Below are 7,500 nucleotides of genomic sequence, written 5' to 3'. Positions count from 1 at the left end.
CCCGCAGGCCACCAGTGGGTCCGTGCGCTGGGGACGGGGCTCCACCGGTTCCCGGGGAGGCTCTCCCCAGCCTGGCTAGGGTTCGGAAGGTGGGACCGGACCCGGGGCTTGAACTCCATCTGGCCAGGCCCCGAGGGTGCTGGAGCCCCCTGTCCCGCAGGCCACCAGTGGGTCCGTGCGCTGGGGACGGGGCTCCACCGGTTCCCGGGGAGGCTCTCCCCAGCCTGGCTAGGGTTCGGAAGGTGGGACCGGACCCGGGGCTTGAATTCCATCTGGCCAGGCCCCGAGGGTGCTGGAGCCCCCTGTCCCGCAGGCCACCAGTGGGTCCGTGCGCTGGGGACGGGGCTCCACCGGTTCCCGGGGAGGCTCTCCCCAGCCTGGCTAGGGTTCGGAAGGTGGGACCGGACCTGGGGCTTGAACTCCATCTGGCCAGGCCCCGAGGGTGCTGGTACCCCTCCGTCCAGCAATCCGGCCGGGGGTCCGGGGCGCCCGGGACGGAGGGTCCACCGGGGGCCCAGGGGAGGCTCTCCCCGGCCCGGCATAGGGTTTGGAAAGCCGGGACTGGGGCCGGGGACCGGGCCCGGGGCTTGAGCCCCGTCCGGCAGGGCCCAGTGGTGCGGGAATCCCCCCTCCGTCCTGCAAGCCGGCCGGGGGTCGGAGGTACCCGGGACGGAGGGTCCATCAGGGCCCGGGGAGGCCTGAAGCCCCGGAGCCCTGCAGCCCCAGAGACCTGCAGCTCTGCAGCCCCCGGAACCCTGCAGCCCCAGAGCCCTGCAGCTCCGGGGCAGGCAGATTGGCGTCCTTTTGGTCCCGGCCATCTGGTCGCCCCTCTCGCCTCGGCCATCTGGTCGCCCTGGAAGTCATGATGAGGTGCCATTCGCCTCCCGGATCCCAGCGAGGGCTCCAGGAGGTCGGGTACTTTCGCGCCTTGGGTCCCCTCTGTCACCTTGTGTGCACAGATTGCAAGAAAGTCAGGTAATTTCCCTCCGGATTACTAGGGGGCAGGGTATGCCCGGACACCCCTCCAAGGCTGGTGGTTCTCTGCTAGGGGGACCAGATGGGCTATGCCTGGGTAACACCTCCCTAGGCCACCCGGGGCTTCCTTCCTCCAGGCCAACGGCTTGTCAAATTGCCCAGGACGGGCTCCATGGCTCTTGGGCAGTCGTCCCCCGGGTCTCCAGGCCGATGGCATGTCAAAGTGCCCAGGACGGGCTCCATGCGTCCCGGGCAGTCGTCCCCCGGATCTCCAGGCCGACGGCATGTCAAAGTGCCCAGGACGGGCTCCATGCGTCCCGGGCAGTCGTCCCCCGGGTCTCCAGGCCGACGGCATGTCAAAGTGCCCAGGACGGGCTCCATGCGTCCCGGGCAGTCGTCCCCCGGATCTCCAGGCCGACGGCATGTCAAAGTGCCCAGGACGGGCTCCATGCGTCCCGGGCAGTCGTCCCCCGGGTCTCCAGGCCGACGGCATGTCAAAGTGCCCAGGACGGGCTCCATGCGTCCCGGGCAGTCGTCCCCCGGGTCTCCAGGCCGACGGCATGTCAAAATGTCCAGGACGGGCTCCATGCGTCCCGGGCAGTCGTCCCCCGGGTCTCCAGGCCGACGGCATGTCAAAGTGCCCAGGTTGGGCTCCATGCGTCCCGGGCAGTTGTCCCCCGGGTCTCCAGGCCGATGGCATGTCAAAGTGCCCAGGACGGGCTCCATGCGTCCCGGGCAGTCGTCCCCCCGGGCATCCGCCGCTCCCTTCTCCGGGCCGACGGCAGGTCAGATTGCCCAGGACGGGCTCCATGGGTCCCGGGCAGTCCTCCCCTGGGTGTCCGGCGCTCCCTTCTCCGGGCCGACGGCATGTCAAAGTGCCCAGGACGGGCTCCATGCGTCCCGGGCAGTCGTCCCCCGGGTCTCCAGGCCGACGGCATGTCAAAATGTCCAGGACGGGCTCCATGCGTCCCGGGCAGTCGTCCCCCGGGTCTCCAGGCCGACGGCATGTCAAAGTGCCCAGGTTGGGCTCCATGCGTCCCGGGCAGTCGTCCCACGGGTCTCCGGGCCGACGGCATGTCAAAGTGCCCAGGACGGGCTCCATGCGTCCCGGGCATTCCTCCCCCTGGGCATCCGCCGCTCCCTTCCCTGGGCCGACGGCAGGTCAGATTGCCCAGGACGGGCTCCATGGGTCCCGGGCAGTCCTTCCCTGGGTGTCCGGCGCTCCCTTCTCCGGGCCGACGGCATGTCAAAGTGCCCAGGACGGGCTCCATGCGTCCCGGGCAGTCGTCCCCCGGGTCTCCAGGCCGACGGCATGTCAAAGTGCCCAGGACGGGCTCCATGCGTCCCGGGCAGTCGTCCCCCGGGTCTCCAGGCCGACGGCATGTCAAAATGTCCAGGACGGGCTCCATGCGTCCCAGGCAGTCGTCCCCCGGGTCTCCAGGCCGACGGCATGTCAAAGTGCCCAGGACGGGCTCCATGCGTCCCGGGCAGTCGTCCCCCGGGTCTCCAGGCCGACGGCATGTCAAAATGTCCAGGACGGGCTCCATGCGTCCCAGGCAGTCGTCCCCCGGGTCTCCAGGCCGACGGCATGTCAAAGTGCCCAGGACGGGCTCCATGCGTCCCGGGCAGTCGTCGTCCCGGGCGTCCGGGCCTGGGAGCTCCGGTGGTCCTCACCGTGCCTGAGGCCCAGCCGGGGTCCCCGAGCCCTGCCCGGCGTGGGCAGGCAGCAGCCCTACCACGAAGGCTCGGGGTGGGAAGCAGGGAGTCCTTTCGTTCCCGGCCACCTGGTTGCACCTTTCCCCTCGGCCATCTGGTCGCACGCAATGCTATCCAAAAGGGCGACCAGATGGCCAAACCTCCCTGGAAGTCCCTATGAGGTGCCATTTGCCTCCCCGATCCCAGCGAGGGCTCCAGGAGGTCGGGTACTTTTACGCCTTGGGTCCCCTCTGTCAACTCGTGTGCACAGATTACAAGAAAGGGGGGTAATTTTCCTCTGGATTACTAGGGGTAAGGGTATGCCCGGACACCCCTGCAAGGCTGGTGGTTCTCTGCCAGGGGGACCAGATGGGCTATGCCTGGGTAACAACACCCGGGGCTTCCCTCCTCCAGGCCAACGGCATGTCAAAGTGCCCAGGACGGGCTCCATGCGTCCCGGGCAGTCGTCCCCCGGGTCTCCAGGCCAACGGCATGAGCGAGTGCCCAGGTCGGGCTCCATGCGCCCCGGGCAGTCGTCCCCCGGGTCTCCAGGCCAACGGCATGAGCGAGTGCCCAGGTCGGGCTCCATGCTTCCCGGGCAGTCGTCCCCCGGGTCTCAAGGCCGATGGCATGTCAAAGTGCCCAGGATGGGCTCCATGCGTCCCGGGCATTCCTCCCCCCGGGCGTCCGTCGCTCCCTTCTCCGGGCCGACGGCAGGTCAGAGTGCCCAGGACGGGCTCCATGGGTCCCGGGCATTCCTCCGCTGGGTGTCCGGCTCTCCCTTCCCCGGGCCAACGGCTTGTCAGAGTGCCCAGGATGGGCTCCACGGGCCCCGGACGTCCGGGGCTCCCTTCCCCGGGCCAACGGCATGCCAGAATGCCCAGGACGGGCTCCACGAGTCCCGGGCGTCCGGGGCTCCCTTCCCTGGGACAACGGCTTGTCAGAGTGCCCAGGACGGGCTCCACGGGTCCCGGGCATCTTGGGCTCCCTTCCCCGGGCCAACGCATGCCAGAGTGCCCAAGACGGGCTCCACGAGTCCCCGGCGTCCGGGGCTCCCTTCCCCGGGACAACGGCTTGTCAGAGTGCCCAGGACGGGCTCCACGGGTCCCGGGCATCTGGGGCTCCCTTCCCCGTGCCAACGGCATGCCAGAGTGCCCAGGACGGGCTCCACGAGTCCCCGGCGTCCGGGGCTCCCTTCCCCGGGACACCGGCTTGCAAGAGTGCCCATGACGGGCTCCACGGGTCCCGGGTATCTGGGACTCCCTTCCCTGGGCCAACGGCATGCCGGAGTTCCCAGGACAGGCTCCACGGGTCCCGGGCGTCCGGGGCTCCCTTCCCCGGTCCGACGGCTTGTCAGAGTGCCCAGGACGGGCTCCACGGCTCCCGGGCGTCCGGGGTTCCCTTCCCCGGGTCAGCGGCATGTCAGAGTGCCCAGGACGAGTTCCACGGGTCCCGGGCAGTCCTCCCCCGGGCGTCCGGGGCTCCCTTCCCCGGGCCGTCGGCAGGTCAGAGTGCCCCGGACGGGCTCCATGGGTCCCGGGCAGTCCTCCCCCCGGGCGTCCGGGGCTCCCTTCCCCGGGCAGACGGCAGGTCAGAGTGCCCAGGACGGGCTCCATGGGTCCCGGGCAGTCCTCCCCCCGGGCGTCCGGGGCTCCCTTCCCCGGGCAGACGGCAGGTCAGAGTGACCAGGACGGGCTCCATGGGTCCCGGGCAGTCCTCTCCCGGGCGTACGTGGTTGTCCGACAGATTCGGGCAGATGTGCTTTTACGAACCGGATCGGAATCGGCCCAAATAATAATAATAATAATAATCCACATTTGTAAGGCGCACAATCACCCGTAAGGGTCTCTAGGCGCTAGGGGCCGTTGGGAAGATTAAGCAAGCTATTGCCCAGAGTCACATGGTGCTGGGCTAATCTGCCGCCGGTGCCGGGGATCGAACCGTGATCCCCAGATTCCGGAGTCAGCCGCCCTAGCCGCGGCGCCAGCTATTTCCCAGAGTCACGTGGTGCTGGGCTAATCTGCGGCCGGTGCCGGGGATCGAACCCTGATCTCTGGGATGCTCGAGGGTTACTACGCGCTCTACAAAAACCTCAAATAAAAAAATCTCCAGATTCCGGAGTCAGCCGCCCTAGCCGCGGCGCCAGCTATTTCCCAGAGTCACCTGGTGCTGGGCTAATCTGCCGCCGGTGCCGGGGATCGAACCGTGATCTCCAGATTCCGGAGTCAGCCTCCCTAGCCGCGGCGCCAGCTATTTCCCAGAGTCACGTGGTGCTGGGCTAATCTGCGGCCGGTGCCGGGGATCGAACCCTGATCTCTGGGATGCTCGAGGGTTACTACGCGCTCTACAAAAACCTTAAATAAAAAAATCTCCAGATTCCGGAGTCAGCCGCCCTAGCCGCGGCGCCAGCTATTTCCCAGAGTCACCTGGTGCTGGGCTAATCTGCCGCCGGTGCCGGGGATCGAACCGTGATCCCCAGATGGGGATATCCCAAAAATCTGGCATGGATACGGCCCGCCAGGACTGGTTTGGGCACCCCTGATATAGAGGCAGTCAACGCGAAATCTGCTGGGTTCGATTCTGATCCGTGTCAGAAGGACCGTAGGGCTTGGGTATCCGTACAACAGGGGTGCCCAAACCTGTCCTGGCGGGCCGTATCCATGCCAGATTTTTGGGATATCCCCATCTGGTGATCACGGTTCGATCCCCGGCGCCGGCGGCAGATCAGAGTGCCCAGGACGGGGTCCATGTGACCCGGGCAGTCCTATCCCCTGGGTGTACGTGGTTGTCCGACATGTCGGTCGTATTTGCTTTTACGTACCGGATCGGAATCGGCCCCCATAAAATCGTACGTAAAGTATATAGCAAATCAACCTGAAATCTGCTGGGTCAGAAAGGGCTCGATTCCGATCCGTGTCGGAAGGTTAGGAGTCCGTACGAATTTGTCGGGACGGCATGGCAGAGTGCCCGGGATGGGCTCCATGGCTCTTGGGCAGTCGTCCCCCGGGCGTCCGGGGCTCCATCCAGGCCGGCGGCAAGGCAGTGTGCCCGGGTCGGGCTCCATGCGTCCCGGGCATTCGTCCCCCGGGCGCCTGAAACTGCTGGGTCAGAGAGGGCTCGATTCCGATCCGTGTCGTAAGGTTAGGAGTCCGTACGAATTTGTCGGGACGACATGGCAGAGTGCCCGGGACGGGCTCCATGCGTCCCGGGCATTCGTCCCCCGGGCGTCCGGGGCTACATCCAGGCTGACGGTATGGCAGAGTGCCCGGGTCGGGCTCCATGGTTTTCACGGTGGTCCTCCCCTGGGTGTCAGGGGGCTCCTGGCCGACGGCATGGAAAAGTACCCAGGACGGGCTCCATGCGTCCCGGGCATTTGTCCCCCGGGCGTCCGGGGCTCCATCCAGGCCGACGGCATGGCAGAGTGCCCGGGTCAGGCTCCATGGTTTCCAGGGTGGTCCTCCCCAGGGTGTCGGGGCGCTCCAGGCCGAAGGCATGGAAAAGTGCCCAGGACGGGCTCCATGCGTCCCGGGCATTTGTCCCCCGGGCGTCCGGGGCTCCATCCAGGCCGACGGCATGGCAGAGTGCCCGGGTCGGGCTCCATGGCTTTCACGGTGGTCCTCCCCTGGGTGTCTGGGGGCTCCAGGCCGAAGGCATGGAAAAGTGCCCAGGACGGGCTCCATGCGTCCCGGGCACGGGCACGGGGACGGGGACAGGGTCGGGAGAGTCCAGGCGGCTTCACTTCCGTGTCCAGCCATCTGATCGCCCAGATTCCCTCGGCCATCTGGTCGCCCGGATATGAAGAAGGCAGTGGGTCCTGATAAAATAGGTCTGAATGACTTATATAAAGTGCACAGCAGACAACCAAGACTGCTGCCCAGAGTTCTATCGTCTTGGTTGGTAATGAGAAGAGTGCCTGAAATTATTAAAAAGAATCGATCAATTTTGATACCCAAGAATGTACCGATTAATGAACTTTCAAAAATCAGTAACTGGCGTCCAATTACCATCGGTACTGCATTCATGAAGCTATTCACAAAAATATTGACTAGAAGACTCTCAGTTTTTGTTGAATTGAATACGAGACAAAAAGGATTCATGAAAGTAAGAGGCTGTCTCGAGAATCTGACTATCCTGCAAAACACCATAAAAGGAGCACGAAAAAACAGACACTCATTAGCAGTTGTGTTCATTGATATATCAAAAGCCTTTGACTCTGTCAGCCATGGTCACATTATACAGAGTCTCGTAAGACTAAGAGTCCCACCAAACATCAGAGAAATAATAAAAGACCTATACACTGACTCGACAACATCTTTCAAGGGAAAGAACAACAAAGAAACTCCTGAAATAACAATGAAATCTGGGGTCAAACAAGGTGACTCTTTATCCCCATTACTATTTAACATTGCCATGGATCCTCTGATCTGTGATCTTCAGAAAAACGGCAAGGGCTTCACATTTGGATCAGATGATCTTAGTGAGCAAATCACCGCTCTCGCCTTTGCCGATGACATCGCAGTACTCACTCAGCAGTAGCTGGGAAGGAATGAGTACTAACCTGAAGATCATTGAAAAGTTCAGTAAAGCTACAGGACTTAAACTGAATGTGAAAAAGACACATGGATTCTATATCAGTCACCATAAAGACAAAATACTGATCAACAATTGTAAACCATGGCAATTTGAAAAAGAAAATATTGGAAATATTCATCCAGGAGAAAGCGAGAGATACCTCGGATTGAACTTTGATCCACATACTGGTCACACAAGCAACAACAGAATTAATGAGGTTCTTGTCGATTGGGCTCAAAAACTTGATAATTTACCACT

Source organism: Lissotriton helveticus, chromosome 1_1, assembly GCF_964261635.1.
Source record: "Lissotriton helveticus chromosome 1_1, aLisHel1.1, whole genome shotgun sequence".
Taxonomy (NCBI): Eukaryota; Metazoa; Chordata; class Amphibia; order Caudata; family Salamandridae; genus Lissotriton; species Lissotriton helveticus.
Note: the sequence above shows the minus strand (reverse complement) of the source record.